Here is a 6,000-nt window from a genome sequence, read left to right as displayed (position 1 = left end):
GGGGGAGCGTGCGTGTGAGGGCGCGGGTTAGTGTTAGCGTACGGTTAGGATTAGGGGACTGGTGAGGGTCAGGCTTTGGGGAAGGTTTAGGGTTAGGGTTCGGGCTAGGGTTAGGGTTAGGGGACGGGGACGGTTTCTTGTCCAGGTGAGGGTACGGCAACGTTTTAGGGGGAGCGTGCATGTGAGGGCGCGGGTTAGTGTTAGCGTACGGGTTAGGATTAGGGGACGGGTGAGGGTCAGGCTTCGGGGAAGGGTTAGGGTTAGGGTTCGGGCTAGGGTTAGGGTTAGGGGACGGGGACCGTTTAGGGTCCAGGTGAGGGTACGGCAACGCTTTAGGGGGAGCGTGCGTGTGAGGGCGCGTGTTAGTGTTAGCGTACGGGTTAGGATTAGGGGACGGGTGAGGGTCAGGCTTCGGGGAAGGGTTAGGGTTAGGGTTCGGGCTAGGGTTAGGGTTAGGGGACGGGGACGGTTTAGGGTCCAGGTGAGGGTACGGCAACGCTTTAGGGGGAGCGTGCGTGTGAGGGCGCAGGTTAGTGTTAGCGTACGGGTTAGGATTAGGGGACGGGTGAGGGTCAGGCTTCGGGGAAGGGTTAGGGTTAGGGTTCGGGCTAGGGTTAGGGTTAGGGGACGGGGACGGTTTCGGGTCCAGCTGAGGGTACGGCAACGCTTTACGGGGAGCGTGCATGTGAGGGCGCGGGTTAGTGTTAGTGTACGGGTTAGGATTAGGGGACGGGTGAGGGTCAGGCTTCGGGGAAGGGTTAGGGTTAGGGTTCGGGCTAGGGTTAGGGTTAGGGGACGGGGACGGTTTAGAGTCCAGGTGAGGGTATGGCAACGCTTTAGGGGGAGCGTGCGTGTGAGGGCGCGGGTTAGTGTTAGCGTACGGCTTAGGATTAGGGGACGGGTGAGGGTCAGGCTTCGGGGAAGGGTTAGGGTTAGGGTTCGGGCTAGGGTTAGGGTTAGGGGACGGGGACGATTTAGGGTCCAGGTGAGGGTACAGCAACGCTTTAGGGGGAGCGTGCGTGTGAGGGCGCGGGTTAGTGTTAGCGTACGGGTTAGGATTAGGTGACGGGTGAGGGTCAGGCTTCGGGGAAGGGTTAGGGTTAGGGTTCGGGCTAGGGTAAGGGTTAAGGGACGGCGACGGTTTCGGGTCCAAGTGAGGGTACGGCAACGCTTTAGGGGGAGCGTGCGTGTGAGGGCGCGTGTTAGTGTTAGCGTGCGGGTTAGGATTAGGGGACGGGTGAGGGTCAGGCTTCGGGGAAGGGTTAGGGTTAGGGTTCGGGCTAGGGTTAGGGTTAGGGGACGGGGACGGTTTAGGGTCCAGGTGAGGGTACGGCAATGCTTTAGGGGGAGCGTGCGTGTGAGGGCGCGGGTTAGTGTTAGCGTACGGGTTAGGATTAGGGGATGGGTGAGGGTCAGGCTTCGGGGAAGTGTTAGGGTTAGGGTTCGGGCTAGGGTTAGGGTTAGGGGACGGGGACGGTTTAGGGTCCAGGTGAGGGTACGGCAACGCTTTAGGGAGAGCGTGCGTGTGAGGGCGCGGGTTAGTGTTAGCGTACGGGTTAGGATTAGGGGACGGGTGAGCGTCAGGCTTCGGGGAAGGGTTAGTGTTAGGGTTCGGGCTAGGGTTAGGGTTAGGGGACGGGGACAGTTTAGGGTCCAGGTGAGGGTACGGCAACGCTTTAGGGGGAGCGTACGTGTGAGGGTGCGTGTTAGTGTTAGCGTACGGGTTAGGATTAGGGGACGGGTGAGGGTCAGGCTTCGGGGAAGGGTTAGGGTTAGGGTTCGGGCTAGGGTTAGGGTTAGGGGACGGGGACGGTTCAGGGTCCAGGTGAAGGTACGGCAACGCTTTAGGGGGAGCGAGCGTGTGAGGGCGCGGGTTAGTGTTAGCGTACGGGTTAGGATTAGGGGACGGGTGAGGGTCAGGCTTCGGGGAAGGGTTAGGGTTAGGGTTCGGGCTAGGGTTAGGGTTAGGGGACGGGGACGGTTTAGGGTCCAGGTGAGGGTACGGCAACGCTTTAGGGGGAGTGTGCGTGTGAGGGCGCGGGTTAGTGTTAGCGTACGGGTTAGGATTAGGGGACGGGTGAGGGTCAGGCTTTGGGGAAGGGTTAGGGTTAGGGTTCGGGCTAGGGTTAGGGTTAGGGGACGGGGACGGTTTAGGGTCCAGGTGAGGGTACGGCAACGCTTTAGGGGGAGCGTGCGTGTGAGGGCGCGGGTTAGTGTTAGCGTACGGGTTAGGATTAGGGGACGGGTGAGGGTCAGGCTTCGGGGAAGGGTTAGGGTTAGGGTTCGGGCTAGGGTTAGGGTTAGGGGACGGGGACGGTTTCGGGTCCAGGTGAGGGTACGGCAACGCTTTAGGGGGAGCGTGCATGTGAGGGCGCGGGTTAGTGTTAGCGTATGGGTTAGGATTAGGGGACGGGTGAGTGTCAGGCTTCGGGGAAGGGTTAGGGTTAGGGTTCGGGCCTGGGTTAGTGTTAGGGGACGGGGAAGGTTTAGGGTCCAGGTGAGGGTACGGCAACGCTTTAGGGGGAGCGTGCGTGTGAGGGCGCGGGTTAGTGTTAGCGTACGGGTTAGGATTAGGGGACGGGTGAGGGTCAGGCTTCGGGGAAGGGTTAGGGTTAGGGTTCGGGCTAGGGTTAGGGTTAGGGGACGGGGACGGTTTAGGGTCCAGGTGAGGGTACGGCAACGCTTTAGGGGGAGCGTGCGTGTGAGGGCGCGGGTTAGTGTTAGCGTACGGGTTAGGATTAGGGGACGGGTGAGGGTCAGGCTTCGGGGAAGGGTTAGGGTTAAGGTTCGGGCTAGGGTTAGGGTTAGGGGACGGGGACGTTTTAGGGTCCAGGTGAGGGTACGGCAACGCTTTAGGGGGAGCGTGCGTGTGAGGGCGCGGGTTAGTGTTAGCGTACGGGTTAGGATTAGGGGACGGGTGAGCGTCAGGCTTCGGGGAAGGGTTAGTGTTAGGGTTCGGGCTAGGGTTAGGGTTAGGGGACGGGGACGGTTTAGGGTCCAGGTGAGGGTACGGCAACGCTTTAGGGGGAGCGTACGTGTGAGGGTGCGTGTTAGTGTTAGCGTACGGGTTAGGATTAGGGGACGGGTGAGGGTCAGGCTTCGGGGAAGGGTTAGGGTTAGGGTTCGGGCTAGGGTTAGGGTTAGGGGACGGGGACGGTTCAGGGTCCAGGTGAAGGTACGGCAACGCTTTAGGGGGAGCGAGCGTGTGAGGGCGCGGGTTAGTGTTAGCGTACGGGTTAGGATTAGGGGACGGGTGAGGGTCAGGCTTCGGGGAAGGGTTAGGGTTAGGGTTCGGGCTAGGGTTAGGGTTAGGGGACGGAGACGGTTTAGGGTCCAGGTGAGGGTACGGCAACGCTTTAGGGGGAGTGTGCGTGTGAGGGCGCGGGTTAGTGTTAGCGTACGGGTTAGGATTAGGGGACGGGTGAGGGTCAGGCTTTGGGGAAGGGTTAGGGTTAGGGTTCGGGCTAGGGTTAGGGTTAGGGGACGGGGACGGTTTAGGGTCCAGGTGAGGGTACGGCAACGCTTTAGGGGGAGCGTGCGTGTGAGGGCGCGGGTTAGTGTTAGCGTACGGGTTAGGATTAGGGGACGGGTGAGGGTCAGGCTTCGGGGAAGGGTTAGGGTTAAGGTTCGGGCTAGGGTTAGGGTTAGGGGACGGGGACGGTTTAGGGTCCAGGTGAGGGTACGGCAACGCTTTAGGGGGAGCGTGCGTGTGAGGGCGCGGGTTAGTGTTAGCGTACGGGTTAGGATTAGGGGACGGGTGAGGGTCAGGCTTCGGGGAAGGGTTAGGGTTAGGGTTCGGGCTAGGGTTAGGGGACGGGGACGGTTTCGGGTCCAGGTGAGGGTACGGCAACGCTTTAGGGGGAGCGTGCGTGTGAGGGCGCGGCTTAGTGTTAGCGTACGGGTTAGGATTAGGGGACGGGTGAGGGTCAGGCTTCGGGGAAGGGTTAGGGTTAGGGTTCGGGCTAGGGTTAGGGTTAGGGGACGGAGACGGTTTAGGGTCCAGGTGAGGGTACGGCAACGCTTTAGGGGGAGTGTGCGTGTGAGGGCGCGGGTTAGTGTTAGCGTACGGGTTAGGATTAGGGGACGGGTGAGGGTCAGGCTTTGGGGAAGGGTTAGGGTTAGGGTTCGGGCTAGGGTTAGGGTTAGGGGACGGGGACGGTTTAGGGTCCAGGTGAGGGTACGGCAACGCTTTAGGGGGAGCGTGCGTGTGAGGGCGCGGGTTAGTGTTAGCGTACGGGTTAGGATTAGGGGACGGGTGAGGGTCAGGCTTCGGGGAAGGGTTAGGGTTAAGGTTCGGGCTAGGGTTAGGGTTAGGGGACGGGGACGGTTTAGGGTCCAGGTGAGGGTACGGCAACGCTTTAGGGGGAGCGTGCGTGTGAGGGCGCGGGTTAGTGTTAGCGTACGGGTTAGGATTAGGGGACGGGTGAGGGTCAGGCTTCGGGGAAGGGTTAGGGTTAGGGTTCGGGCTAGGGTTAGGGGACGGGGACGGTTTCGGGTCCAGGTGAGGGTACGGCAACGCTTTAGGGGGAGCGTGCGTGTGAGGGCGCGGCTTAGTGTTAGCGTACGGGTTAGGATTAGGGGACGGGTGAGGGTCAGGCTTCGGGTAAGGGTTAGGGTTAGGGTTCGGGCTAGGGTTAGGGTTAGGGGACGGGGACGGTTTAGGGTCCAGGTGAGGGTATGGCAACGCTTTAGGGGGAGCGTGCATGTGAGGGCGCGGGTTAGTGTTAGCGTACGGGTTAGGATTAGGGGACGGGTGAGGGTCCGGCTTCGGGGAAGGGTTAGGGTTAGGGTTCGGGCTAGGGTTAGGGTTAGGGGACGGGGACGGTTTAGGGTCCAGGTGAGGGTACGGCAACGCTTTAGGGAGAGCGTGCGTGTGAGGGCGCGGGTTAGTGTTAGCATACGGGTTAGGATTAGGGGACGGGTGAGGTTCAGGCTTCGGGGAAGGGTTAGGGTTAGGGTTCGGGCTAGGGTTAGGGTTAGGGGACGGGACGGTTTAGGGTCCAGGTGAGGGTAGGGCAACGCTTTAGGGGGAGCGTGCGTGTGAGGGCGCGGGTTAGTGTTAGCGTACGGGTTAGGATTAGGGGACGGGTGAGGGTCAGGCTTCGGGGAAGGGTTAGGGTTAGGGTTCGGGCTAGGGTTAGGGTTAGGGGACGGGGACGGTTTAGGGTCCAGGTGAGGGTACGGCAACGCTTTAGGGGGAGCGTGCGTGTGAGGGCGCGGGTTAGTGTTAGCGTACGGGTTAGGATTAGGGGACGGGTGAGGGTCAGGCTTCGGGGAGGGTTAGGGTTAGGGTTCGGGCTAGGGTTAGGGTTAGGGGACGGGGACGGTTTAGGGTCCAGGTGAGGGTACGGCAACGCTTTAGGGGGAGCGTGCGTGTGAGGGCGCGGGTTATTGTTAGCGTACGGGTTAGGATTAGGGGACGGGTGAGGGTCAGGCTTCGGGGAAGGGTTAGGGTTAGGGTTCGGGCTAGGGTTAGGGTTAGGGGACGGGGACGGTTTAGGGTCCAGGTGAGGGTACGGCAACGCTTTAGGGGGAGCGTGCGTGTGAGGGCGCGGGTTAGTGTTAGCGTACGGCTTAGGATTAGGGGACGGGTGAGGGTCAGGCTTCGGGGAAGGGTTAGGGTTAGGGTTCGGGCTAGGGTTAGGGTTAGGGAACGGGGACGGTTTAGGGTCCAGGTGAGGGTACGGCAACGCTTTAGGAGGAGCGTGCGTGTGAGGGCGCGGGTTAGTGTTAGCGTACGGGTTAGGAATAGGGGACGGGTGAGGGTCAGGCTTCGGGGAAGGGTTAGGGTTAGGGTTCGGGCTAGGGTTAGGGTTAGGGAACGGGGACGGTTTAGGGTCCAGGTGAGGGTACGGCAACGCTTTAGGGGGAGCGTGCGTGTGAGGGCGCGGGTTAGTGTTAGGGTACGGGTTAGGATTAGGGGACGGGTGAGGGTCAGGCTTCGGGGAAGGGTTAGGGTTAGGGTTCGGGCTAGGGTTAGGGTTAGGGGACGGGGACGGT

This window comes from Stenella coeruleoalba (assembly GCF_951394435.1).
Source record: "Stenella coeruleoalba genome assembly, contig: scaffold_60, whole genome shotgun sequence".
Taxonomy (NCBI): domain Eukaryota; kingdom Metazoa; phylum Chordata; class Mammalia; order Artiodactyla; family Delphinidae; genus Stenella; species Stenella coeruleoalba.
The sequence above is the reverse complement of the archived record's forward strand: the minus strand, read 5'-3'. Positions refer to the sequence as shown.